The sequence below is a fragment of the Dendropsophus ebraccatus genome, chromosome 10 (assembly GCF_027789765.1).
Source record: "Dendropsophus ebraccatus isolate aDenEbr1 chromosome 10, aDenEbr1.pat, whole genome shotgun sequence".
NCBI lineage: Eukaryota > Metazoa > Chordata > Amphibia > Anura > Hylidae > Dendropsophus > Dendropsophus ebraccatus.
Window position 1 is genome coordinate 15,094,992 of NC_091463.1, and position 27,118 is coordinate 15,122,109.

At 46.0% G+C, this 27,118-nt stretch overlaps 1 protein-coding gene across 5 annotated transcripts in view; it reads right to left on the reverse strand.

Annotated features, from left to right (window-relative positions):
- LOC138802626 (beta-1,4-galactosyltransferase galt-1-like) overlaps positions 1-27,118 on the reverse strand; it is a 73,615-nt gene that overhangs the window by 44,880 nt on the left and 1,617 nt on the right. For 4 of the 5 annotated variants that reach the window (XM_069986135.1, XM_069986134.1, XM_069986131.1 and 1 more), the window contains exon 1: positions 11,584-11,724. The exons of the other annotated variant lie outside the window; for it this stretch is intronic. The gene's annotated coding sequence lies outside the window, so the exon portion shown is untranslated. Of the gene's footprint in view, positions 1-11,583; positions 11,725-27,118 lie in introns of those variants that run through there. 5 annotated transcript variants of the gene reach the window in all.

Below are 27,118 nucleotides of genomic sequence, written 5' to 3' on the forward strand. Positions count from 1 at the left end.
GGTGATGCCAGACCTCTATGGTAGCTACTTATCTCCCAGCAGCAGAAAGTATGGGGTGTGTTGCAATGTGACCTGTCTGATCTTTATTTGCACCGTTGCCTGTCCCGGGTGGACAGTCAGGAAGCCCCTGTTATGTAATTTAAGAGATAATAGGAATTTGGGGTAAGTTTACGTATATGTGAGCTGAGAAATCTCTGTCATCATACAGAACAGATCAGCCTTTTTGTGTGGGGCAGTGACCTCTAACCTGCCTTGTGTAATATTATTACAGTCGCTGCGTTTGTCAGAATTCCGAGGAATTTGCCTCTATAAAAATCATTCTAAAAATATTTTAAAAAATTGCACATTTGGTTTCGCTCCATATTTCTGATCTAGTTACTGTGTGATGTGTATGTATAAGAGGGAAGAAGAAAAGGGGGGTGTCCAGGAGACTTTCCATCCACTGAAGTCATCTCCAGGGTCCGAGAATGACACCGCAAAGTATTCATAGAAGACGCTGCGCTGCCAACAACAACAGCTCTGCTGCATCTGCTCTCCTCTCAGGAAACCACAATCTACCAAAAACTACAACTCCAAGGTGTTTACACCCAGATCCATCTACTATAACTACAGCACCAGGTCTATTCACATAATAAAATAATAATAATAATATTAATATTAATAATAATAATAATAATAATAATAATAATAATAATAATAATAATAATAATAAATTAATAATAATAATATATTAATAATAATAATAATTTTATTTGTATAGCGCCAACAGATTCCGCAGCGCTTTTTTTTTCTATGTATACAGTACAGAGGTACATAATACACAGTTAAATTAGAATAAATAAAAACATTATAATAGATAAAAATAACATAAAATACAAAGTATAAACGAGACCTGTTCGTTGGAGCTTGCAGACTATAATTTGGGTTGGCACCAGGCATAAGTGCTTTATTTGTCCATGGTCCTGCCATTGTACATAGTTAGAAATACAGGATGAGCCAGTAACAACGCCAAAATCTGATTGCATGTAAACATATTAAGTGCAGGAACCATCAGATATAGAGCAAGGGAAGCAACAGAAGGAGGAAACAAGTTTAGGGAACATTATAGGCGAGCCTGAAGAGATGAGTCTTCAGGCCACGCTTGAAACTGTGGGTATTGTTATTGATGTGTTTGGGTAGGGGGTTCCAGAGAACTGGTGCAGCACGAGAGAAGTCTTGGAGGCGGGAATGAGAGGTTCTGATCATGGAAGATGTTAAGGTTAGATCATTAGCAGAGCGCAGAGCACGGGAAGGATGATAGGTGGAGATGAGGGAGGAGATGTATGGAGGGGCAGAGTTGTGGAGAGCTTTATGGGTGAGGGTGAGGAGCTTGAAGTGGATTCTGGATTTAATGGGTAACCAGTGCAGTGACTGGCACAGAGGAGAGACATCGGTATAGCGGCTGGAGAGGAAGATGAGTCTGGCTGCTGCGTTCAGGATAGACTGGAGAGGGGAGAGCTTAGAGAAGGGAAGACCAATTAGAAGGGAGTTACAGTAGTCAAGACGGGAGTGGATGAGGGCGACAGTCAGAGTCTGAGCGGTGTCAGTGGTGAGAAATGGGCGGATTCTGGAGATGTTTTTGAGATGAAAATGACAGGAGCGTGTAAGAGCTTGGATATAGGGAGTGAAGGATTGATCGGAGTCTAGCATAACCCCCAGACATCGAGCCTGATGCACAGGAGTTATGCTATCACCACAGACTGAGAGGGAGATGTCGGGTTTAGGTTTGTTAGAGGGAGGAAATACCAGAAGTTCAGTTTTAGAGAGATTGAGTTTGAGAAACAGAGAGGTCATAGTGTTAGAGACAGCAGATAGACAGTCACTAGTATTTTGCAGGAAGGCAGAGGAGATGTCACGGGAGGAGGTGTATAGCTGGGTGTCATCAGCATAAAGATGGTATTGGAAACCAAACCTGCTGATGGTCTGTCCGATGGGGGCTGTATAGAGGGAGAAGAGGAGGGGACCCAGGACTGACCCCTGGGGAATCCCAACAGAGAGAGGTAAGAGAGAAGAAGTAGAGCCAGAGAAGGATACGCTGAAGGAGCAGTCAGAGAGGTAGGAAGAGAACCAAGAGAGAACAGAGTCCTTGAGGCCAAGAGAGCTGAGTGTGGAGAGGAGAAGCTGGTGGTCCACGGTGTCAAACACTGCTGAGAGATCCAGGAGAACAAGCAAGGAGAAGTTTCCTTGTGACTTGGCCTTCAGGAGGTTGTTTGACACCTTGGTGAGAGCAGTTTCAGTGGAGTGAAGGGAATCGGAAGCCGGACTGTAGAGGGTCAAGAAGAGAGTTATCAGAGAGATAGCGGGTAAGGCGAGAGTAGACAAGACGTTCCAGGAGTTTAGAGATGAAGGGGAGATTGGAGACAGGCCGATAGTTGGCTGCACAGGATGGGTCTAGAGAAGGTTTTTTCAGCAGTGGGGTTATAATAGAGTGTTTGAATGAGGAGGGAAAGATCCCAGAGGAGAGGGAGAGGTTGAATATTTTGGTGAGGTGAGCAGTGACAGCAGGAGAGAGGGACTGGAGGAGGTGCGAGGGAATAGGGTCACTAGGGCAGGTAGTGGGACGAGAGGAGGAGAGGAGCTTGGCAACTTCTTCCTCTGTCACTGGGTCAAAAGCGGAGAGCGACGAGTGAGTGGGAGAGGGAAGGGGATCTATGAGAGAAGTAATAGGGGCTATGGGACTTTGGGGCTGGGAGGTGATATCGGAGCGGAGAGTATCCATTTTGGTTTTAAAGTAAGAGGCCAAATCTTCAGCGCAGAGGTCAGTGGTGGGTGTCTGAACTTTGGGCTTAAGAAGAGAGTTAAAGGTGTTAAAAGAGGCGTTTTGGATTGTTTGACAGTGAAGAGATGAGGGAGGTGAAATAATATTGTTTGGCGAGGTGAAGGGCAGAGTAGTAAGATTTGAGAGAGAATTTGCAGAGGTTCTAGATTTCCTCCACAGACGTTCAGCCGTCCTAGAGCACCGACGAAGAAAGTGAGTTTCCGGGGTGTGCCGGGGCTGCCGGCATCTGTGGCGGGGTGTGCGGAGAGTAGGGGGGGGCTACAGAGTCTAGGGTAGTTTTCAGGGTGTCGTGGTAGTGTTGTGTGGCCGTGTTTGGGCAGGTGAGGGATGAGATTGGGGACAGTGAGGACTGAAGGGAGTTTATGAGTTGAGGAGTGTTAACCACACGTAGATTCCTGTATATGTATGGGGTAGGAGTGTCAGGAGGGGGGCAGATGTTAGTAATTGAGAAAGAGAGAAGGTTGTGGTCTGATAGCTCAGATGGATCATTAGAAAAGTTAGAAACAGAACAATGGCGGCAGAAGATCAGATCCAGGGAATTCCCACCATTGTGTGTAGGAGAGTTGGTTACTTGTGAAAGGCCGAAGGAGGAGGTTAGAGAGAGAAGCTGAGAGGCAGCAGAGGAGATGGGAGTATCAATAGGGATGTTGAAGTCACCCAGAATGAGTGTGGGAACTTCTGTAGATAGGAAATGAGGGAGCCAGGTGGCAAAGTGGTCGAGGAATTGTGGAGGAGATCCGGGGGGACGGTAGGTAACAGCAGCTCTGAGGGGAAGTGGGCGGAAGAGTCTGAGGGTGTGAACCTCAAAGGAGGGGAAGGAGAGTGAGGGCTCAGGTGAGATTACCTGGAAGGTGCACTGTGGGGAGAGAAGAACCCCAACTCCTCCACCATGCCTACCCTCAGGCCTGGGGGTGTGAGAGAGAGAAGACCACCATAGGACAGAGCAGCAGGGGAAGCAGTATCCGATGGTTGCAGCCAGGTTTCAGTGAGGGCGAGAAGGGTGAAAGATTTATTAATGAAGAGATCATGAATCTTAGTGAGTTTGTTACACACTGAGCGAGGGTTCAGGAGGGCGCAGGTGAAGGATGCTGGAGAGACCGAGGAAAGGAAGGATGGCAGATAGCGGTTCTTAGTAAGCTTAAAGGGGTATTGCGGCGGTAAAAAATTATTCACAGAATAACACACATTACAAAGTTATACAACTTTGTAATGTATGTTATGTCTGTGAATGGCCCCCTTCCCCGTGTCCCACCACCCCCACCTGTGTACCCGGAAGTGTGGTGCGCTATACATACCTGATCCGTGTCGACACACGTCCGCCATCTTGTGCCAAACGTCATCTTCGGCCTGCAGGCCCGAACACCTCCGATCTTCCCGAGTGACGGGCGCCCTCTGCCGCGTCATCAGCTGCTCAGCCGCGATTGGCTGAGCATAACTGTGCTCGGCCAATCGCGGCTCAGCGGCTGATGACGTGCGCGACATGGATCAGGTAATGTATAATGCACTACATTTCCGGGTACACAGGTGGGGGTGGTGGGACACGGGGAAGGGGGCCATTCACAGACATAACATACATTACAAAGTTGTATAACTTTGTAATGTGTGTTATTCTGTGAATAATTTTTTACCGCCGCACTACCCCTTTAAAACTGTTTTTGGATGGAAGTGAAAGAGAAGGATTAGCAGTAAAGGAAGGTGGGCCAGGATTAGGAGAGATGTCACCAGCAGCCAGAAGCAGGAGGATAGAAAGAGACAGCAAGTGGATAAGCAGGAGGTTAAAAGACTTGTGAGAGCGACTTCTGTGCTGCACAGTGGAAGGAGTTGTAGTGAGGTGAGGAGAGTGTAAAGGGTATGGGAGCCATACATAGGGGAGGAGAGTGTACAGGGTATGGGAGCCATACATAGGGGAGGGGAGTGTACAGGGTATGGGAGCCATACATAGGGGAGGAGAGTGTAGGGTATGGGAGCCATACATAGGGGAGGGGAGTGTACAGGGTATGGGACCCATACATAGGGAGGAGAGGAGAGTGTACAGGGTATGGGAGCCATACATAGGGAGGGGAGGAGAGTGTACAGGGTATGGGAGCCATACATAGGGGAGGGGAGTGTACAGGGTATGGGAGCCATACATAGGGGAGGGGAGGAGAGTGTACAGGGTATGGGAGCCATACATAGGGGAGGAGAGTGTACAGGGTATGGGAGCCATACATAGGGGAGGGGAGTGTACAGGGTATGGGAGCCATACATAGGGGAGGGGAGGAGAGTGTACAGGGTATGGGAGCCATACATAGGGAGGGGAGGAGAGTGTACAGGGTATGGGAGCCATACATAGGGGAGGGGAGGAGAGTGTACAGGGTATGGGAGCCATACATAGGGGAGGAGAGTGTACAGGGTATGGGAGCCATACATAGGGAGGGGAGGAGAGTGTACAGGGTATGGGAGCCATACATAGGGGAGGGGAGTGTACAGGGTATGGGAGCCATACATAGGGAGGGGAGGAGAGTGTACAGGGTATGGGAGCCATACATAGGGAGGGGAGGAGAGTGTACAGGGTATGGGAGCCATACATAGGGGAGGGGAGGAGAGTGTACAGGGTATGGGAGCCATACATAGGGGAGGAGAGTGTACAGGGTATGGGACCCATACATAGGGGAGGAGAGTGTACAGGGTATGGGAGCCATACATAGGGGAGGGGAGGAGAGTGTACAGGGTATGGGAGCCATACATAGGGAGGGGAGGAGAGTGTACAGGGTATGGGAGCCATACATAGGGAGGGGAGGAGAGTGTACAGGGTATGGGAGCCATACATAGGGGAGGGGAGTGTACAGGGTATGGGAGCCATACATAGGGGAGGGGAGTATACAGGGTATGGGAGCCATACATAGGGGAGGGGAGGAGAGTGTACAGGGTATGGGAGCCATACATAGGGGAGGGGAGGAGAGTGTACAGGGTATGGGAGCCATACATAGGGGAGGGGAGGAGAGTGTACAGGGTATGGGAGCCATACATAGGGGAGGGGAGTGTACAGGGTATGGGAGCCATACATAGGGGAGGGGAGTGTACAGGGTATGGGAGCCATACATAGGGAGGGGAGGAGAGTGTACAGGGTATGGGAGCCATACATAGGGGAGGGGAGTGTACAGGGTATGGGAGCCATACATAGGGAGGGGAGGAGAGTGTACAGGGTATGGGAGCCATACATAGGGGAGGGGAGGAGAGTGTACAGGGTATGGGAGCCATACATAGGGAGGGGAGGAGAGTGTACAGGGTATGGGAGCCATACATAGGGAGGGGAGGAGAGTGTACAGGGTATGGGAGCCATACATAGGGGAGGGGAGTGTACAGGGTATGGGAGCCATACATAGGGGAGGGGAGTATACAGGGTATGGGAGCCATACATAGGGGAGGGGAGGAGAGTGTACAGGGTATGGGAGCCATACATAGGGAGGGGAGGAGAGTGTACAGGGTATGGGAGCCATACATAGGGGAGGGGAGTGTACAGGGTATGGGAGTATACAGGGTATGGGAGCCATACATAGGGGAGGGGAGTATACAGGGTATGGGAGCCATACATAGGGGAGGGGAGGGGAGTGTACAGGGTATGGGAGCCAGGATGGGTCCCCCGACACTGGTAGGGCAGCAGGTGGTTCATTCCAACAAAAGTCGATGCAAGGCACAAGTGTTCTTTCAAGTATTCTTATATCTCTACATCATCCTCCAACATCCCGGCAGAGCACAGTACTACTTGGGTTGGGACTCTCACGACATCCTCCTCTCTGCTCCTCTGACTCCTCAATATCAGGGTCCTCAACTGGCGGACCGAGGTCCAAACCCAGACGGTGATGGCCAGCTGTCCGGACCCTTGCTGCAGCTCAGTATACCTGTATACTGAGCTGTGCTCTGAACATTAACTATGAGCGCTCAAACTATGAGCGGCAGCACTGACAGAGAGGGAGCCATTGGCTCCATCCCTGTCAGTCACAGATACATGTACTATAACTACAGCACCAGGTCTATTCACAGATACATGTACTATAACTACAGCACCAGGTGTATACACAGATACATGTACTATAACTACAGCACCAGGTGTATACACAGATACATGTACTATAACTACAGCACCAGGTTTATTCACAGATACATGTACTATAACTACAGCACCAGGTGTATACACAGATACATGTACTAAACAGCACCAGGTGTATACACAGATACATGTACTATAATAACTACAGCACCAGGTGTATACACAGATACATGTACTAAACAGCACCAGGTGTATACACAGATACATGTACTATAATAACTACAGCACCAGGTGTATACACAGATACATGTACTAAACAGCACCAGGTGTATACACAGATACATGTACTATACAGCACCAGGTGTATACACAGATACATGTACTATAATAACTACAGCACCAGGTGTATACACAGATACATGTACTATAATAACTACAGCACCAGGTGTATACACAGATACATGTACTATAATAACTACAGCACCAGGTGTATACACAGATACATGTACTATAATAACTACAGCACCAGGTGTATACACAGATACATGTACTATAATAACTACAGCACCAGGTGTATACACAGATACATGTACTATAATAACTACAGCACCAGGTGTATACAGAGATACATGTACTATAATAACTACAGCACCAGGTCTATACACAGATACAAGTACTATACAGCACCAGGTGTATACACAGATACATGTACCATAATAACTACAGCACCAGGTGTATACACAGATACATGTACTATACAGCACCAGGTGTATACACAGATACATGTACTATACAGCACCAGGTGTATACACAGATACATGTACTATACAGCACCAGGTGTATACACAGATACATGTACTATAATAACTACAGCACCAGGTGTATACACAGATACATGTACTATAACTACAGCACCAGGTGTATACACAGATACGTGTACTATAATAACTACAGCACCAGGTGTATACACAGATACGTGTACTATAATAACTACAGCACCAGGTGTATACACAGATACGTGTACTATAATAACTACAGCACCAGGTGTATAGACAGATACATGTACTATAGCTACAGCACCAGGTCTTGTGGGGTCAATTAAACGCTTAAAATGGCCAGAAAAAGAGAACTTTCATCTGAAACTCGACAGTCCATTCTTGTTCTTAGAAATAAAGGCTATTCCATGCGAGAAATTGCTAAGAAATTGAAGATTTCCTACAACGGTGTGTACTACTCCCTTCAGAGGACAGCACAAACAGGCTCTAACCAGAGTAGAAAAGGAACTGGGAGGCCACGTTGCACAACTAAGCAAGAAGATAAGCACATCAGAGTCTCTAGTTTGAGAAACAGACGCCTCACAGGTCCCCAACTGGCATCTTCATTAAATAGTACCCACAAAACACCAGTGTCAACATCTACAGTGAAGAGGCGGCTGCGGGATTTTGGGCTTCAGGGCAGAGTGGCAAAGAAAAAACCATATCTGAGACTGGCCAATAAAAGTAAAAGATTAAGATGGGCAAAAGAACAGACATTGGACAGAGGAAGACTGGAAAAAAGTGTTGTGGACGGATGAATCCAAGTTTGAGGTGTTTGGATCACAAAGAAGAACGTTTGTGAGACGCAGAATAAGTGAAAAGATGCTGGAAGAATGCCTGACGCCATCTGTTAAGCATGGTGGAGGTAATGTGATGGTCTGGGGTTGGTGCTGGTAAGGTGGGAGATTTGTACAGGGTAAAAGGGATTCTGAATAAGGAAGGCGATCACTCTGCACCGCCATGCCATACCCAGTGGACACCGCTTGATTGGAGCCAATTTCATCCTACAACAGGACAATGACCCTAAACACCTCCAAATTGTGCAAGAACTATTTACAGCAGAAGCAGCAGCTGGTATTCTATCATAGGTAATGGAGTGGCCAGCGCAGTCACCAGATCACCACCCCATTGAGCTGTTGTGGGAGCAGCTGGACCGTATGGTACGCCAGAAGTGCCCATCCAACCAATCCAACTTGTGGGAGCTGCTTCTAGAAGCGTGGGGTGCAATTTCTCCAGCTTACCCCAACAGATTAATAGCTAGAATGCCAAAGGTGTGCAATGCTGGAATTGCTGCAAAAGGAGGATTCTTTGAGGAAAGCAAAGTGTGATGTAAGAACAATGTTATTTCATATACAAATCATTATTTCTAACCTTGTCAGTGTCTTGTCTCTATTTTCTATTCATTTCACAACGTATGGTGGTGAAGAAGTGTGACTTTTCATGGAAAACACAAAATTGTTTGGGTGACCCCAAACTTTTGAACGGTAGTATATATATATGTACTATAACTACAGCACCAGGTGTATAGACAGATACATGTACTATAATAACTACAGCACCAGGTGTATACACAGATACATGTACTATAATAACTACAGCACCAGGTGTATACACAGATACATGTACTATAATAACTACAGCACCAGGTGTATACACAGATACATGTACTATAACTACAGCACCAGGTGTATACACAGATACATGTACTATAATAACTACAGCACCAGGTGTATACACAGATACATGTACTGTAATAACTACAGCACCAGGTGTATACATAGATACATGTACTATAATAACTACAGCACCAGGTGTATACACAGATACATGTACTATAATAACTACAGCACCAGGTGTATACACAGATACATGTACTATAATAACTACAGCACCAGGTGTATAGACAGATACATGTACTATAGCTACAGCACCAGGTGTATACACAGATACATGTACTATAACTACAGCACCAGGTCTATACACAGATACATGTACTATAACTACAGCACCAGGTGTATACACAGATACATGTACTATAACTACAGCACCAGGTGTATAGACAGATACATGTACTATAACTACAGCACCAGGTGTATAGACAGATACATGTACTATAACTACAGCACCAGGTGTATATACAGATACATGTACTATAACTACAGCACCAGGTGTATAGACAGATACATGTACTATAACTACAGCACCAGGTGTATACACAGATACATGTACTATAATAACTACAGCACCAGGTGTATACACAGATACATGTACTATAATAACTACAGCACCAGGTGTATACACAGATACATGTACTATAATAACTACAGCACCAGGTGTATACACAGATACATGTACTATAATAACTACAGCACCAGGTGTATACACAGATACATGTACTATAACTACAGCACCAGGTGTATACACAGATACATGTACTATAATAACTACAGCACCAGGTGTATACACAGATACATGTACTATAATAACTTCAGCACCAGGTGTATACACAGATACATGTACTATAACTACAGCACCAGGTGTATACACAGATACATGTACTATAACTACAGCACCAGGTGTATACACAGATACATGTACTATAACAACTACAGCACCAGGTGTATAGACAGATACATGTACTATACAGCACCAGGTGTATACACAGATACATGTACTATACAGCACCAGGTGTATACACAGATACATGTACTATAATAACTACAGCACCAGGTGTATAGACAGATACATGTACTATAGCTACAGCACCAGGTGTATACACAGATACATGTACTATACAGCACCAGGTGTATAGACAGATACATGTACTATAACTACAGCACCAGGTGTATACACAGATACATGTACTATACAGCACCAGGTGTATACACAGATACATGTACTATAATGACTACAGCACCAGGTGTATACACAGATACATGTACTATAATAACTACAGCACCAGGTGTATAGACAGATACATGTACTATAATAACTACAGCACCAGGTGTATACACAGATACATGTACTATACAGCACCAGGTGTATACACAGATACATGTACTATAATAACTACAGCACCAGGTGTATACACAGATACATGTACTATACAGCACCAGGTGTATACACACATACATGTACTATAACTACAGCACCAGGTGTATACACAGATACATGTACTATACAGCACCAGGTGTATACACAGATACATGTACTATACAGCACCAGGTGTATACACAGATACATGTACTATACAGCACCAGGTGTATACACAGATACATGTACTATAATAACTACAGCACCAGGTGTATACACAGATACATGTACTATACAGCACCAGGTGTATACACAGATACATGTACTATACAGCACCAGGTGTATACACAGATACATGTACTATACAGCACCAGGTGTATACACAGATACATGTACTATAACTACAGCACCAGGTGTATACACAGGTACAGGTAGTATAATAACTACAGCACCAGGTGTATACACAGATACATGTACTATAATAACTACAGCACCAGATGTATACACAGATACATGTACTATACAGCACCAGGTGTATACACAGATACATGTACTATACAGCACCAGGTGTATACACAGATACATGTACTATAACTACAGCACCAGGTGTATAGACAGATACATGTACTATACAGCACCAGGTGTATACACAGATACATGTACTATACAGCACCAGGTGTATACACAGATACATGTACTATACAGCACCAGGTGTATACACAGGTACAGGTAGTATAATAACTCCCACATAAGTTTCCTATAAGTACAGCACCATGTTTAGCACTGGGTCACCCCAGGACCCCCGCCCCCCCATGTCTGGTCACTTCCCCCCATTGTTCCCACACTGTGCAGCCCCCACCCCCTATAGGCAGCAGTGAGGGTCTGACCTGGGGTCTGCCCGGGAGATCAGCTGCAGATCACACACTCCGGAGCCGGGGGGATCCAGGGATCGGTCGGTCGCAGCCTCAGCACGGATCCCGCTGCCGATCCTCATCCCAGGACATAGTGATCCGCTGTGCGGGGACACACGGCTGCTGGCCGGGGGGAGGGAGGCTGGGAGACCCCGCCCGGGGAGGAGGGAGCAGCTGCTGCAGAACGTCCTGCCCTGAGCACTGCCACACGCTGCTATGTGTGATGGAGGAGGATGAGTGACAGCTGGGATGGATGAGAGGAGGATGAGTGACAGCTGGGATGGATGAGAGGAGGATGAGTGACAGCTGGGATGGATGATAGAGAGGGATGAGTGACAGCTGTGATGGATGAGAGGAGGATGAGTGACAGCTGGGATGGATGAGAGGAGGATGAGTGACAGCTGGGATGGATGAGAGGAGGATGAGTGACAGCTGGGATGGATGAGAGGAGGATGAGTGACAGCTGGGATGGATGAGAGGAGGATGAGTGACAGCTGGGATGGATGAGAGGAGGATGAGTGACAGCTGGGATGGATGAGAGGAGGATGAGTGACAGCTGGGATGGATAAAAGAGGGATGAGTGACAGCTGTGACAGCTGGGATGGATGAGAGAAGGATGAGTGACAGCTGGGATGGATGAGAGGAGGATGAGTGACAGCTGGGATGGATGAGAGGAGGATGAGTGACAGCTGGGATGGATGAGAGGAGGATGAGTGACAGCTGGGATGGATGAGAGGAGGATGAGTGACAGCTGGGATGGATGAGAGGAGGATGAGTGACAGCTGGGATGGATGAGAGAGGGATGAGTGACAGCTGGGATGGATGATAGAGGGATGAGTGACAGCTGGGATGGATGATAGAGGGATGAGTGACAGCTGTGATGGATGAGAGAAGGATGAGTGACAGCTGGGATGGATGAGAGAAGGATGAGTGACAGCTGGGATGGATGATAGAGGGATGAGTGACAGCTGGAATGGATGAAAGAGGGATGAGTGACAGCTGGGATGGATGAGAGAAGGATGAGTGACAGCTGGGATGGATGAGAGGAGGATGAGTGACAGCTGGGATGGATGAGAGAAGGATGAGTGACAGCTGGGATGGATGAGAGAAGGATGAGTGACAGCTGGGATGGATGAGAGAAGGATGAGTGAGCTGGGATGGATGAGAGGAGGATGAGTGACAGCTGGGATGGATGAGAGGAGGATGAGTGACAGCTGGGATGGATGAGAGGAAGATGAGTGACAGCTGGGATGGATGAGAGGAGGATGAATGACAGCTGGGATGGATGAGAGAAGGATGAGTGACAGCTGGGATGGATGAGAGAAGGATGAGTGACAGCTGGGATGGATGAGAGGAGGATGAGTGACAGCTGGGATGGATGAGAGAAGGATGAGTGACAGCTGGGATGGATGAGAGAAGGATGAGTGACAGCTGGGATGGATGAGAGAAGGATGAGTGACAGCTAGGATGGATGAGAGAAGGATGAGTGACAGCTGGGATGGATGAGAGAAGGATGAGTGACAGCTGGGATGGATGAGAGAAGGATGAGTGACAGCTGGGATGGATGAGAGAAGGATGAGTGACAGCTGGGATGGATGAGAGGAGGATGAGTGACAGCTGGGATGGATGAGAGGAGGATGAGTGACAGCTGGGATGGATGAGAGAAGGATGAGTGACAGCTGGGATGGATGAAAGGAGGATGAGTGACAGCTGGGATGGATGAGAGAGGGAAGAGTGACAGCTGGGATGGATGAGAGAGGGATGAGTGACAGCTGGGATGGATGAGAGAAGGATGAGTGACAGCTGGGAAGGATGAGTGACAGCTGGGATGGATGAGAGAGGGAAGAGTGACAGCTGGGATGGATGATAGAAGGATGAGTGACAGCTGGGATGGATGAGAGAAGGATGATTGACAGCTGGGATGGATGAGAGAGGGATGAGTGACAGCTGGGATGGATGAGAGAGGGAAGAGTGACAGCTGGGATGAATGAGAGAAGGATGAGTGACAGCTGGGATGCATGAGAGAAGGATGAGTGACAGCTGGGATGCATGAGAGAAGGATGAGTGACAGCTGGGATGCATGAGAGAAGGATGAGTGACAGCTGGGATGGATGAGAGAGGGATGAGTGACAGCTGGGATGGATGAGAGAAGGATGAGTGACAGCTGGGATGGATGAGAGAGGGATGAGTGACAGCTGGGATGGATGAGAGGAGGATGAGTGACAGCTGGAATGGATGAGAGGAGGATGAGTGACAGCTGGGATGAATGAGAGAGGGATGAGTGACAGCTGGGATGGATGAGAGAGGGATGAGTGACAGCTGGGATGGATGAGAGAAGGATGATTGACAGCTGTGATGGATGATAAAAGGATGAGTGACAGCTGTGATGGATGATAGAGGGATGACTGGAAGATGCTGCTATATAAGATGAATGATGATTGACAGCTGTGATGAATGATATAAGGATGACTGGCAGATGCTGCTATGATGACAGACAGCTATGATGGATGATAGAGGGATGATTGACAGCCAAGATAGAAGGATGACTGGCAGATGCTGCTATATATGACACAAGGATGATTGACAGACGCAAACATACATAATAGTCTAATGATTACAGATGCTGTACATGATATCAGATGCCATAGAGAATACAAATACAGTAGTGTTCCCAATCTGTGACAACACTACAACTCCCAGCATGCCCTGACAGCCACAGGTGTGGGAACACTATGATTTATATCACAGGCATGATTGATAGATAGAGGCTGATATGGGGATCACATTTAGATACATGGTATAACAATGACTGACAGCTGTGATGTATGATACCAGGATGATTGACAGGTGTAATATATATATATATATATATATATATATATATAGTTTAATAATGTCATCTATGTGAATGAATTAGAGCTATGATGCATGATACAAGGATGATTGACAGGTGTTTATAAATATATTATAATAATGCCATCTATGTGAATGGATGAGAGCTATGACGCATGATACAAGGATGATTGACAGATGTAAGATATATTATTATTATTGTAAGTGTATGAATGATTGACATCCAGGGATGACTGCCAGCTCTAGTCTCTGTGATTATGACTCTCATAATGACTGACACATGGACTATATGAGAAAAAAGTGATTGATATAAGAGTGATTGATAGATACAATGCATGGGAATGTGACGGAGTATTATTATAAGCATGCAGCATGTGCTGTGTGACACTGGAGGGACTGCCGGCACTAGTATGGGATAGAAGAAACTGATTATTATCATATAGGAATAATTGACAGTTATTATATGATATAATAATTGACATAAGGGCAATATATTATATAAGAATGACTGACAGGTTATACACCTGATACAGGAATGACTGACAGGTTATACAACAGTCCCTGCAAAAGTTAAGCCAGGGCCTGGCTTAACTTCTGCAGGGACTGTTGTATAACCTGTCAGTCATTCCTGTATCAGGTGTATAACCTAAGCCAGGGCCTGGCTTATGCCAGGACCCCTGTCAGGGACAGGAGTTCAGTCTAGTCTAGCCACTGAAGTGAGCAGATGCAGCTAGAGATAATCAGCCAAATCGGCCCTATCCGGCCGATTATCGTTTCGTGTAATAAAGAAAACGATCAGCCGATGATCGTTGTCATTGGCTGATCGTTGATATAGGTTCTGACCACGCACTGCTACGTATAATAGCGGTGCACGGCCGATGCTGACGATATGCATAGAGGAGTACATACCTATCCAGGCTGCAGGGCTATAGAGTTCTCTGGAAGTTCCTCACATGACCGGGATTAGAGATGAACGAACCGGGTTCGGGTTCGAGTCCATCTGAACCCGAACGTTCGGCATTTGATTAGCTGGGGCTGCTGAACTTGGATAAAGCTCTAAGGTTGTCTGGAAAACATGGAGACAGCCAATGACTATATCCATGTTTTCCACATAGCCTTAGGGCTTTATCCAGGTTCAGCAGCCACTGCTAATCAAATGCCGAAAGTTCGAGTTCGGATGGACTCCAGCATGCTCCAGGTTCGCTCATCTTTATCCGGGATCCTATCCTTGTACTCTGGGCTCCCAGTATTGTTTGACAGTCTAAAGTCCCAGTTTGCAAAGGGCATTGATACAGCTGCTATTTATACAAGGGGATTCTCAGTTAGGGGAGGAGGCTCTGTCCAGGATTCATCCAAGGCTTAGAAAAGCATGGCCGCTTTCTTCCAGAAACAACATCTCTCCTGTCCTCAGTTTGAGTGTGGGTTTTACAGTTTAGTTCCAGTTCAGTGAATGCAGCTTAATCGTAAGACCAGACACAACCTGAGGACAGATGTGGCGCTGTTTTTTGTAAAAGAGTAGATGTCTCTTTTTTAAAACCTATATAACCCTGTAATAGTAATTGTGTTCTACCGCACTTCCCCTGTGGGGGTGCTGCAGGGTGACTGAACACTCTGCTAAGTTCCTTTAAAAGTTGTAGCGCTGGGCAGGGCCGGATTAAAGGGGGGGGGGGGGGGGCACCAGGGGAACGTGCCCCTGGGCCTCCACCACTAGGGGGCCCCCACCAGCCGAAATCCGGAAGTGGAGTTCCAGAGCTATTCCCGCACAAAACACCACCCGGACAGCACTGCAATACCTGCTGTCCAGGAAGGTGTAGGGTTAACTGTGTGTTGACACATCTCCCGCCCCGGCAGGCTCCTCAGACTTCCGCCTGATAGAGGCTTCCTGGAAGGTCCCGGACAACACTCTCCTGCTGCGACCCCCCCTCCCTCCTCCTCCCCTCTGACCTCACTGAGGAGAGGACAGCGTGCCAAGGGACCTCAAGTGGTAGGAAACCTGATCTCTCCAGCTGCAGCAGGGAAGTGACGTCACAGAGCCTGCTGGACGATCTGTCACAGCGGCTGCCAGGCTGAAGGAACCAGGAGCGAAGAGAGAAGACCCATCCCCCGCCCAGATCAGGTGAGTATGAGTGCATGGGGTATATATACTATGGAGGACATTACAGCAGGTGTATATACTATGGAGGACATTACAGCAGGGGTATATACTATGGAGGACATTACAGCAGGGGTAAATATACTATGGAGGACATTACAGCAGGGGTATATACTATGGAGGACATTACAGCAGGGGTATATATACTATGGAGGACATTACAGCAGGGGTATATACTATGGGGACATTAGAGCAGGGGTATATACTATGGGGGACATTACAGCAGGGATATATATACTATAGGGGACATTACAGCAGGGGTATATACTATAAGGGACATTACAGCAGGGGTATATACTATGGGGGACATTACAGCAGGGATATATATACTATAGGGGACATTACAGCAGGGGTATATACTATAAGGGACATTACAGCAGGGGTATATACTATGGGGGACATTACAGCAGGGGTATATACTATGGAGGACATTACAGCAGGGGGTATATATTATGTATGGGGACACATATCCGAGCAGGGGTATATACTATGTATGGGGACACATCAGAGCAGGAGGCATATGCTATGGGGGCACATTTGAGCAGGGGGTATATACTATGTATAGAGACACATATCAGAACAGGGGTATATACTATGTATGGGGACACATATCAGCATGGGCCATATACTATGGAGGCACATAAGAGCAGGGGGTATATACTATGGGGGCACAGAGCAGGGGGCACAGCAGGGCTGGACATTATTACTATATGATGGCACAGCAGGGGGCAATATTACTATAGGTGGGCACAACATGAGGACTTTATTACTATACGGAGGCACAACAGGAGATATTATTACTATATGTGGGCACAGGGGACATTATTACTATATGGGGGCACAGCAGAGGATGCTACATACAGGGGACAACCCACACACTCATTAAGAAAAAAGGGAAGGAAATTGAAGGAAATGTGCGGAGCCTGAGATTTTTGTCTTGCAGGTTGTGAAGAGAAGAATTGTAGCTGCAAGAAATCATCCTGGAGGTCCAGGCCAGATGGAGAGGAAAAGGAAAGTGACAACTTAAATTAAAGAAGACGTCACCTGTGAGTCACGGAATTAAATTGTGGCAAAACTGCATAAGATAATATATCTGTAGTCAGTGTGCAGCATATGGTATATACTGTATATAGCCTGTGTGCAGCATATGGTATATACTGTATATAGGCTGTGTGCAGCATATGGTATATACTGTATATAGCCTGTGTGCAGCATATGGTATATACTGTATATAGCCTGTGTGCAGCATATGGTATATACTGTATATAGTCTGTGTGCAGCATATGGTATATACTGTATATAGTCTGTGTGCAGCATATGGTATATACTGTATATAGTCTGTGTGCAGCATATGGTATATACTGTATATAGTCTGTGTGCAGCATATGATATATACTGTATATAGTCTGTGTGCAGCATATGATATATAGCCTGAGAGCAGTGTATGAGATATAGTCTGTGTGCAGCATATGGTATATAGCCTGAGAGCAGTGGATGATATATAGTCTGTGTGCAGCATATGGTATATACTGTATATAGTCTGTGTGCAGCATATGGTATATACTGTATATAGTCTGTGTGCAGCATATGATATATAGCCTGAGAGCAGTGTATGAGATATAGTCTGTGTGCAGCATATGGTATATAGCCTGAGAGCAGTGGATGATATATAGCCTGTGTGCAGCATATGGTATATAGTGTATATAGCCTGTGTGCAGCATATGGTATATAGTGTATATAGCCTGTGTGCAGCATATGGTATATAGTGTATATAGCCTGTGTGCAGCATATGGTATATAGTGTATATAGCCGGTGTGCAGCATATGATATATACTGTATATAGCCTGTGTGCAGCATATGATATATAGCCTGTGTGCAGCATATGGTATATACTGTATATAGCCTGTGTGCAGCATATGGTATATACTGTATATAGTCGGTGTGCAGTATATGATATATAGCCTGTGTGCAGCATATGGTATATACTGTATATAGTCTGTGTGCAGCATATGGTATATACTGTATATAGTCTGTGTGCAGCATATGGTATATAGCCTGAGAGCAGTGGATGATATATAGTCTGTGTGAAGCATATGGTATATACTGTATATAGTCTGTGTGCAGCATATGATATATAGCCTGTGAGCAGTGTATGAGATATAGCCTGTGTGCAGCATATGATATATAGCCTGTGTGCAGTGTATGGTATATAGCCTGTGTGCAGCATATGATATATAGCCTGTGTGCAGTATATGGTATATAGCCTGTGTGCAGCATATGATATATAGCCTGTGAGCAGTGTATGGTATATAGCCTGTGTGCAGCATATGATATATAGCCTGTGTGCAGTATATGGTATATAGCCTGTGTGCAGCATATGATATATAGCCTGAGAGCAGTGTATGAGATATAGCCTGTGTGCAGCGTATGATATATAGCCTAAGAGCAGTGTATGAGATATAGCCTGTGTGCAGTGTATGGTATATATCCTATGTATGTCATATGTTGCACACAGGCTATACTGTATATTCCATATCATGGGCTGCACACAGCTGTGTATTTTAATCCTTAGGGTACGTTCACATGTACCATATCCGCTATATATTCTACACAGCCTTTAAGTACTTTCTGGTTGCTCCTTACTGCTTCAGGTAGTGTACATGGTTGGGAACTGCAGATGGGACTTAGACTTGCAAGTCCAGGTTCCTTCAGCGATTCACATCTGCGTATGCTGCTGTGGGGGCTAACACAGGGGGCAAGAGAGCACAGAAAGTACTAAAGTGCTGTGTTCTCGCATTATACATTATTAACATAAACACAAAGTGGGAACACACCCCGAGTGGGAATACACCCTTCCCCGTCCTGTCTCTAGGGCCTGGCATCTTCCTCTGCACTGCAGCCTCTAGTGACCATCACATGCAAAACAGAGGAGGATGCTGAGCCACACAGCCAGGAGTGAGGAGGGGTGGGTGCTAAGTCCGCTACAGTAAGTAGCCACCTGTATAGATCGCTGTATGGGATATATATAAAATTTTATATATAAAATGGGGGGCCCCCAACAAAATTTTTGCCCAGGGCCTCCAACAACCTTAATCCGGCCCTGGCGCTGGGGGTCTCAGAAGGGGGATACCTTGTGATCCACTTGTCTTCAGCATGTTGCACACGACCCCACTAAGGAGGAACTCCACATAACGCTGCTGTCAGATGAGGACATTGGTGGTGCTGAGGTCACAAGGTGGCGCCATCAGTACTTAGCAGACAGCTGTGACCTCCATTAGGGCTGCCTCAGACTCCCATCTCCAGAGTGCTGCCCCGCCATTGTCCGGGGAATCTGTAGGGATCTGAGCGCTCACTGAAGTCACATCTGATACATCTCCATGACATGTGGGAGGGTGAGATTTGGTGGAATCCCCCTTTAATTACATTGTCATAATGTCTTGGTCTGACATAGGGACTGAGCATTATAATGCAGAGCACTTAGATGCAGCCATTAATATTAATAGGAGGGCGCAGGCGGCGCAGACCCAGCGACTACAGACAGCAAAACTCAATTAGACCAGACCTTGAAACCGCACAGAGATTAACCCTTTCACTGACCAGCTGAATACTGTGCCTGTCAGAAATGTAACCTGTGGCTCTCCGGCTAAGGTCAACTACAACTCCCAGCATTCTAGGAGTTGTAGTTTTGTAACAGCTGGAGACTAAAGGTTGGCTGCGGATTCCTTTACACAGCTGTTCCAAAACTACACGTACCATCATGCCGTGACAGCTGGAGGGCCACAGAGTGGGGGGAACCGTCACCAAATACACAAGTCACCAAACAATACCTGAGTATCTCTGGTGTATGTAGCGCCAGCATATAGAGTAGCAACCCCTAATCTGTCCAGTACTAATATCAGTCTCTAAATCCCACACTAAGAAATCATGGAAGTGACATTTCCCAGTGCTAACTTAGATGGAGCAGAAGTTACTATAGGGCCCCTTTCCTTTCTTGAAGAAACAGCGCCACCCCTGTCCTCAGGTTGTGTGGTATTACAACTCTGCTCCAGTCACTTGAATGGAACTGAGCTGCACTACCACACACAAACTGGGATAGGTGTAGTGCTGGGGTCCTCAACTGGCGGACCGCGGAGGTCAGCTGTCCGGACCCCTGCTGCAGCTCAGTATACCTGTATACTGTGCTACGCTCTGCACAGTAACTATAAACGCTCGTAAAGAGAACTCATAGTTACCCTGCAGCAGCACTGACGGAGAGCCATTGGCCCCTTCCCTGTCAGTCACTCTTGTGGCTGCAGTGGTCACAAGAGGCCGCTCTGTCCTGTCTCTGGTTTCGGCAATCCAGTGACGTCACTGGAGCGCTGGCGCCAGGACAATGGGAGAGCAGCCTCTTGTGACTGCTGCAGTGCGGCCACAAGAGCGAAGAGAAGAGGAGATGCCCGGACCCAGGTGGGTATAAGTGTTTGTTTTTTTAAGGTACACTATATGGGAGGGGGAGAGCGCACAGGAGAGCTATATACTACTGGGGGAGCGCAGAGGGGGGCTATATACTACTGGAAGAGCGCACGGGGGGGGCTATATACTACTAGGGGGGAGCTCACAGGGTAGGCTATATACTACTGGGGGGAGAGCACAGGGGGGCTATATACTACTGGGGGCTGTATACTACACGGAGGGAGCGCACAGAGGGTCTATATACTACCGGGGGGAGTGCACAGGGGGCTATATACTACTGGGGGGAGCTCACAGGGGGACTATATACTACTGAAGGAGCGCACAGGGGCGCTATATACTACTAGGGGGGAGCTCACAGGGTAGGCTATATACTACTGGGGGAGCTATATACTACTGGGGGGAGAGCACAGGGGGGGTATATACTACTGGGGGCTGTATACTACAAGGAGGGAGCGCACAGAGGGTCTATATACTACCGGGGGGAGTGCACAGGGGGCTATATACTACTGGGGGGAGCTCACAGGGGTACTATATACTACTGAAGGAGCTCACAGGGGCGCTATATACTACTGGGGGAGCGCATGGGGGACTATATACACTACTGGGGGAGTGCATAGGGGGCTATATACTACTGGGGGGTGCGCACAGGGGAGCTATATACTACTGGGGGTGCGCACAGGAAGGGTATATACTACTGGGGGTGCGCACAGGGGGGCTATATAGGGGCTGGTGAGAGAAAAAAAAAAGACAGTTTTTCCACTAATAAGCATTAATTCTGTATGTAAATAGTTCAACAACGTTTGGAAAAGTAACAAAACACGTTTCCTACTGATGTTCAGCTTGGACCTTCATCTGACAATAGACCCCGGTAAGTGGACCTTCACTAAAAGTTGTTGAGTACCCCTGGTGTAGTATAACAAAGGAATGCAACCATCTCTCTTGTGGCCCCTTAGCAACTGAAAGGGTTTACAGCAGTCTTAAAGTGTTACTGTCAAAAAAACTTTTTATGAGTCAGAATTTTTTGTTCCATCAGAATCGTAGCCAATCGATAGATAAAGCTGGGGAAAACATGGTTGTGCGCTTCTCTTCCTGGCTCACTGCTATATATCACTATTCACAGGAAAGGAGTTGACAAAGAACATGTGAAAATCACAGCATGTGAACCTATGTTAAGACACCAGGGTCCCGGCATGGGGGTGACCTGATCACTGTCCTCTCAAACACCTTTCTTACATATTTTAAAATCATTTTATTTTCCTAAAAAATAAACAAAGATTTCTAAAGTCTTGACCACTAGATGTCTCCCTTCCCTGTAACTTGCTATTGACTGCCTATTGTTAGGCTCAGTCTGTGTCTAGTAACAGCTAAATCAGGACAGAATACAGGAAGTTGGAAGAGCTTAGCATGTCCTCTGTGTGGGGGTGGGGTCATAGTGGGGGCTGAGAAAGCCTGGGCTATTTTCCATGCAAGTTGAGTCAGTGTCTGCCTGGTAAAGATGATCCACTTTGTTCCTCAAATGTAAATCAAGGCTTCTTTCTTCTCTCGCCACCTATAAAGCTCAGAGCAGCTGTCCTTTGTGCTTCCACTTCTTCATAGAGCAGCAGTGCAATTTCTCCTCCACTTCTCTTTAGCTTTAGCTTCTGTTCACATACAACAACACCAAGCAAGTGGATCAGAAACTCCTTCTTTCTCTCCAAATAACATCTATAGTACTGTGCCATGTCCCCTAGCACAGTGCCAGTCTGTTCTATGTCATGGCATAGCCAAGTGGTGCATGTACAATCCTGTGATTGGCCAGAAGAGTAAGGGGAAGAAAGTCCAGGTGTGAGTACTGCTGACAAACAGCCCCGCTCTGGTCCTACCCAGAGAAATAGCTGTGCACCATAAAGTGGGCTCGATAACAGCAGTGACAGCACTAATATCCCCCTGTCACCACTTGGGAGGGTCACAACCAACCATGGGGCTTTATAAAAAAAAATAAAAAAATAAAAAACAAATATAATAATAATAATAATAATAATAAATATATATATATATATATATATTAATATATATATATATATTTTTTTTTTTTTTTTTTTTTTTTTTTATTTATTTATTTTTTTTTTTAATGAAAGTTATACTTTAAATATTCTAGAAGACTCTGGGGGTGGTAGACGGGGGTCTCAGTCCACAGTGGAGGCTTTCCCGCTGCTCTATCATCACCCAACCCCCCTCACCCAGTGATAACAACCAAATCTGAAGCAAGTTCCAGAACAGGAAGTGTAAGAATCCTGAACTGTGAGAATTTCATGCACAGACTTGAGTTCATGACTCCGGCGCACTGGGTGAACACTTCCATCCATCGCTGCATTTTTGTCTCTCAGTTCCACATTCTTTACTAAGCGGGAACTTGTCACCATTACCGAGGTCTGCGGCCTGGACGTAATGTGGAGCATATGTGGTGCCCCACGTCTTATAGCAATGGGAAGTAAGAGCTGCTGACAGCTGTCACTCTCTGGGCTATTCCCAATACTTCCACATGTAGCAGAGCTGAGCTGTTTTTTAAATTTTGTGATTTACCTGTGGCCGTATACTTCAGTAGCAGAGCTTTATACTGTCTCTGTATTATAATCTACACTAAGATAACAGGCAGGGTATAATGTAAACGGGAGAAGTGAAGAACGTTGATCATCTCATGACAATGAAATACGCAAAAGGAAGAGTTCTCCATACTCTGCATATTTGTGCTCCCAGTGGAGCATTGCTTGGCCTGTAAGGCACGCCTATGGCGCTCTCCTCAAGGAGAAACATTACCCCTTTAGTCTGATAACAAGTCATGTGATACTTTGATCATGTAAGTCAAGGATTTAACCTGAAGAACTGAAAAATGGCAACAAAAAACACAAGACAACTGTATGCACTATGGGAAGAAGACAACATGGCGGCGGAGGTGTGATGGGTAATGTTCTGCTGGAGACCGTGTGTCCTGGCATCATGTGGATGTTACTGTGACATGTACTACCTAGCTAACCATTGTACACACCAAGTCCCCCCGTCATGGCAGCCGGACCCCCTAATGGCAGCTGATAACGCCGCGGGAGCCACACTGCAGACATTGTTCCAGACAAAGAGATAAAGGTGGTGGTGACAGATGGTTTTAATGTTATGGCTGATGAGTACAAATGCTCAGACTCCCCCAGCAAAAAGAACCGGGGTCTTATGTCTCTTCTTATAATACGTAATAAATAGTATAAATCTAACACTAATAATGTGCTGGGTTGACCGCCCCTGTTATATGAATGTGTGCTATCTAGGATACACTCTCCTACGTCTATGAGCCATTTTTGAGAATACGGCCCACAACTCATCTGATTGTCGGCAAAATAGAATAATGATAGTAAAAGTAAAGAATATCACAGTAACTGGTGGAATCTGGACAATGGTTTGTGAAACAATGCTGCCATCATGTGGCCAAAACTAGAATTTCACGCAAAAAAGAAAAAGCGGGTAAAAAAGGGTAAAATGTTTGGGTGCGGTACGCATAGCAACAATATTCCGCTGCTGTTCATATTTAGCACAGGGCACGATAGTAAATTTAGACATTTCACCTACTTGTATGAACAGCCGAAAGAAATGAGGCTCCAACCAGCTGACAACTCGAGACGGTTGTGCACATCTAGGCTAGAGATATATGTACAGCAACTTAAGTCCCATGACTTACACATATTGCAGCAGATTTCACGCTGCGAGTTTCACAGTGAAATCTGATGCGCTACTAATTACTATTAAAGTATACGTATTACAGTCTCATTACCTGTTAAAATTCATGGAGACCTTAAAGGGGTTATCCAGTGCTATTAAAAACATGGCCACTTTCTTCCAGAGACAGCCCCACTCTTGTCTCCAGCTCGGGCGGGGTTTTGCTGCTCAGTTTCATTGAACTGAATGGAACTTAATTGCAAACCACACCTGACCTGGAGACAAGAGTGGTGCTGTCTCTGAAAGAAAGTGGCCATGTTTTTGTAGCACTGGATAACCCCTTTTACTTCCAGATGAAGGGCATGTGTACACTGAGGAATCCAGGCAGATCACCCGCCACGGATTCCGTTGCTCGCCCCCGCTCATAGCCGTGCACATCTCTGCCCATGTCATAGAGTCCATTCTATGGTCGGGTGGATTCCGCTGTCTGCCCAAAGAATGAACCTGTTCATTCTTTGGGTGGATGGCGGAATCTGCCTGTGCATAGAATGGAGTTTATGGCAGAGGCAGAGCGGTGGGACAGACGTGGAGCAGCAGGAGTTGGCAGTTTATGTGACGTAGATATCACCAACTCTACATAGAAGTGAACACGCCATGCTGTAATAAGTGCAGAGAAAATTCACTATAGGTTCATTTCCCCAAATAAGTGTCTTTTAGTAATTGTCATAACTTTTGTTGGGCAATAACATATCTTAAAATTATTTTGCCCTGACTTCCCCTTTAACCCCGAGACGACCCTGGGTGCGCCCCCGCTCTGAACCGCCCCGGTCCCAGGTGCCGCATTTAGCTCTGGACCACGGCTATTAGCGGGCACGCTCCGATCGCCGTGATTAAGTGTTATTGCACCGTAATTAAGTAATATCTATACTGCATAGATCTCAATGAGAGATCAGTATGCTTATACTAGAAGTACTCCAGGGGGGCTTCTAGTATAGGTGTAAAAAAAAAAAAAAAAAAAAAAAAAAAAAGTGTTGTTATTAATAAAAAAAAGCCCCCTCCCCTGATAAAAGTTTGAATCACCCCCTTTTCAAATGTTATAAATAAAAATAAATAAACATCTTCGATATTGCTGCGTGCGTAATCTCCTGAACTATTCGTTTATTTCATTCATGATCTCGCACGGTAAATGGCGCAAGCGCCCAAAAAAAATCCCCAAGGGCAAAGTTGCGCATTTTTGGTTGCATCAAATCCAGAAAAATTGTAATAAAAAGCGATCAAAAAGTCGCATATGCGCAATCAAGGTACCAATAGAAAGTAAACAACATGGCGCAAAAAATGACACCTCACACAGCCCCATAGACCAAAGAATAAAAGCGCTATAAGCCTGGGAATGGACCGATTTTAAGAAACATATATTTGTTAAAGCGACTCTGTACCCACAATCTGTCCCCCCCAAACCACTTGTACCTTCGGATAGCTGCTTTTAATCCAAGATCTGTCCTGCGGTCCGTTTGGCAGGTGATGCAGTTATTGTCATAAAAAAATAATTTTAAAATTGCAGCCCCATGCCCTACGGGCGTATCTGTGCCCTAACTTTGCTCCACCCCCTCCGTCTCTCCTCCTCACCCTCTTCATCATTAATTAGGCTACGTTCACACAGAGCAAAAGGGGCGGATTACGCGAGGAAATATTTCCGCCTGAAATCAACTGACGCTGAATTCCGAGCAGAATATAAGCAGAATCCCTGTGTATTCCGCTAGGAAAGTGTTCAGCTCGTAATCAGCTCTTGACAAATTCAGCGCGGAATACTTGAGGAATCCGCGCTGAATCCGCATGCATTCAGCGCTGAAATTCAGCGAGTATTTGGTGAGTAAACTAGACTATACCAGAATATATACTAGAATCCTCCTCCCCCCTTTCTCCCCCATTTCCGCGCTGATTCAGCGCGTAATTTCCGCTTGTATTACGCTTGTATTCCGCGCTGAAACAGAAAATCAGAGCCCCATTGGTTTGTATAGGCTTCCGCTAGCGGAAGAATGAACATGTTCATTCTTCTAGCGGAAAGCGGATTAGTTCAGTGCGGAAATTCCACCGTGTGAACTGCAGAGCAGAATTTCCATTCAACACAATGGAAATTAGCTCTGCACCTATTTTAACGGCTGAAATTTCAGCGCAGAAATTCAGCTGCTTTTGCTCTGTGTGAACGAGCCCTTAGGAATGCCACTGGAACATTTACTTCTGTTTGAACATTACACAGGTGTCTTATGGTGTGTTTACACAGACAGATTTATCTGACAGATCTTTGAAGCCCAAACCAGGAACAGACTATAAACAGGGAACAGGTCATAAAGGAAAAGACTGGGATCTATCCTC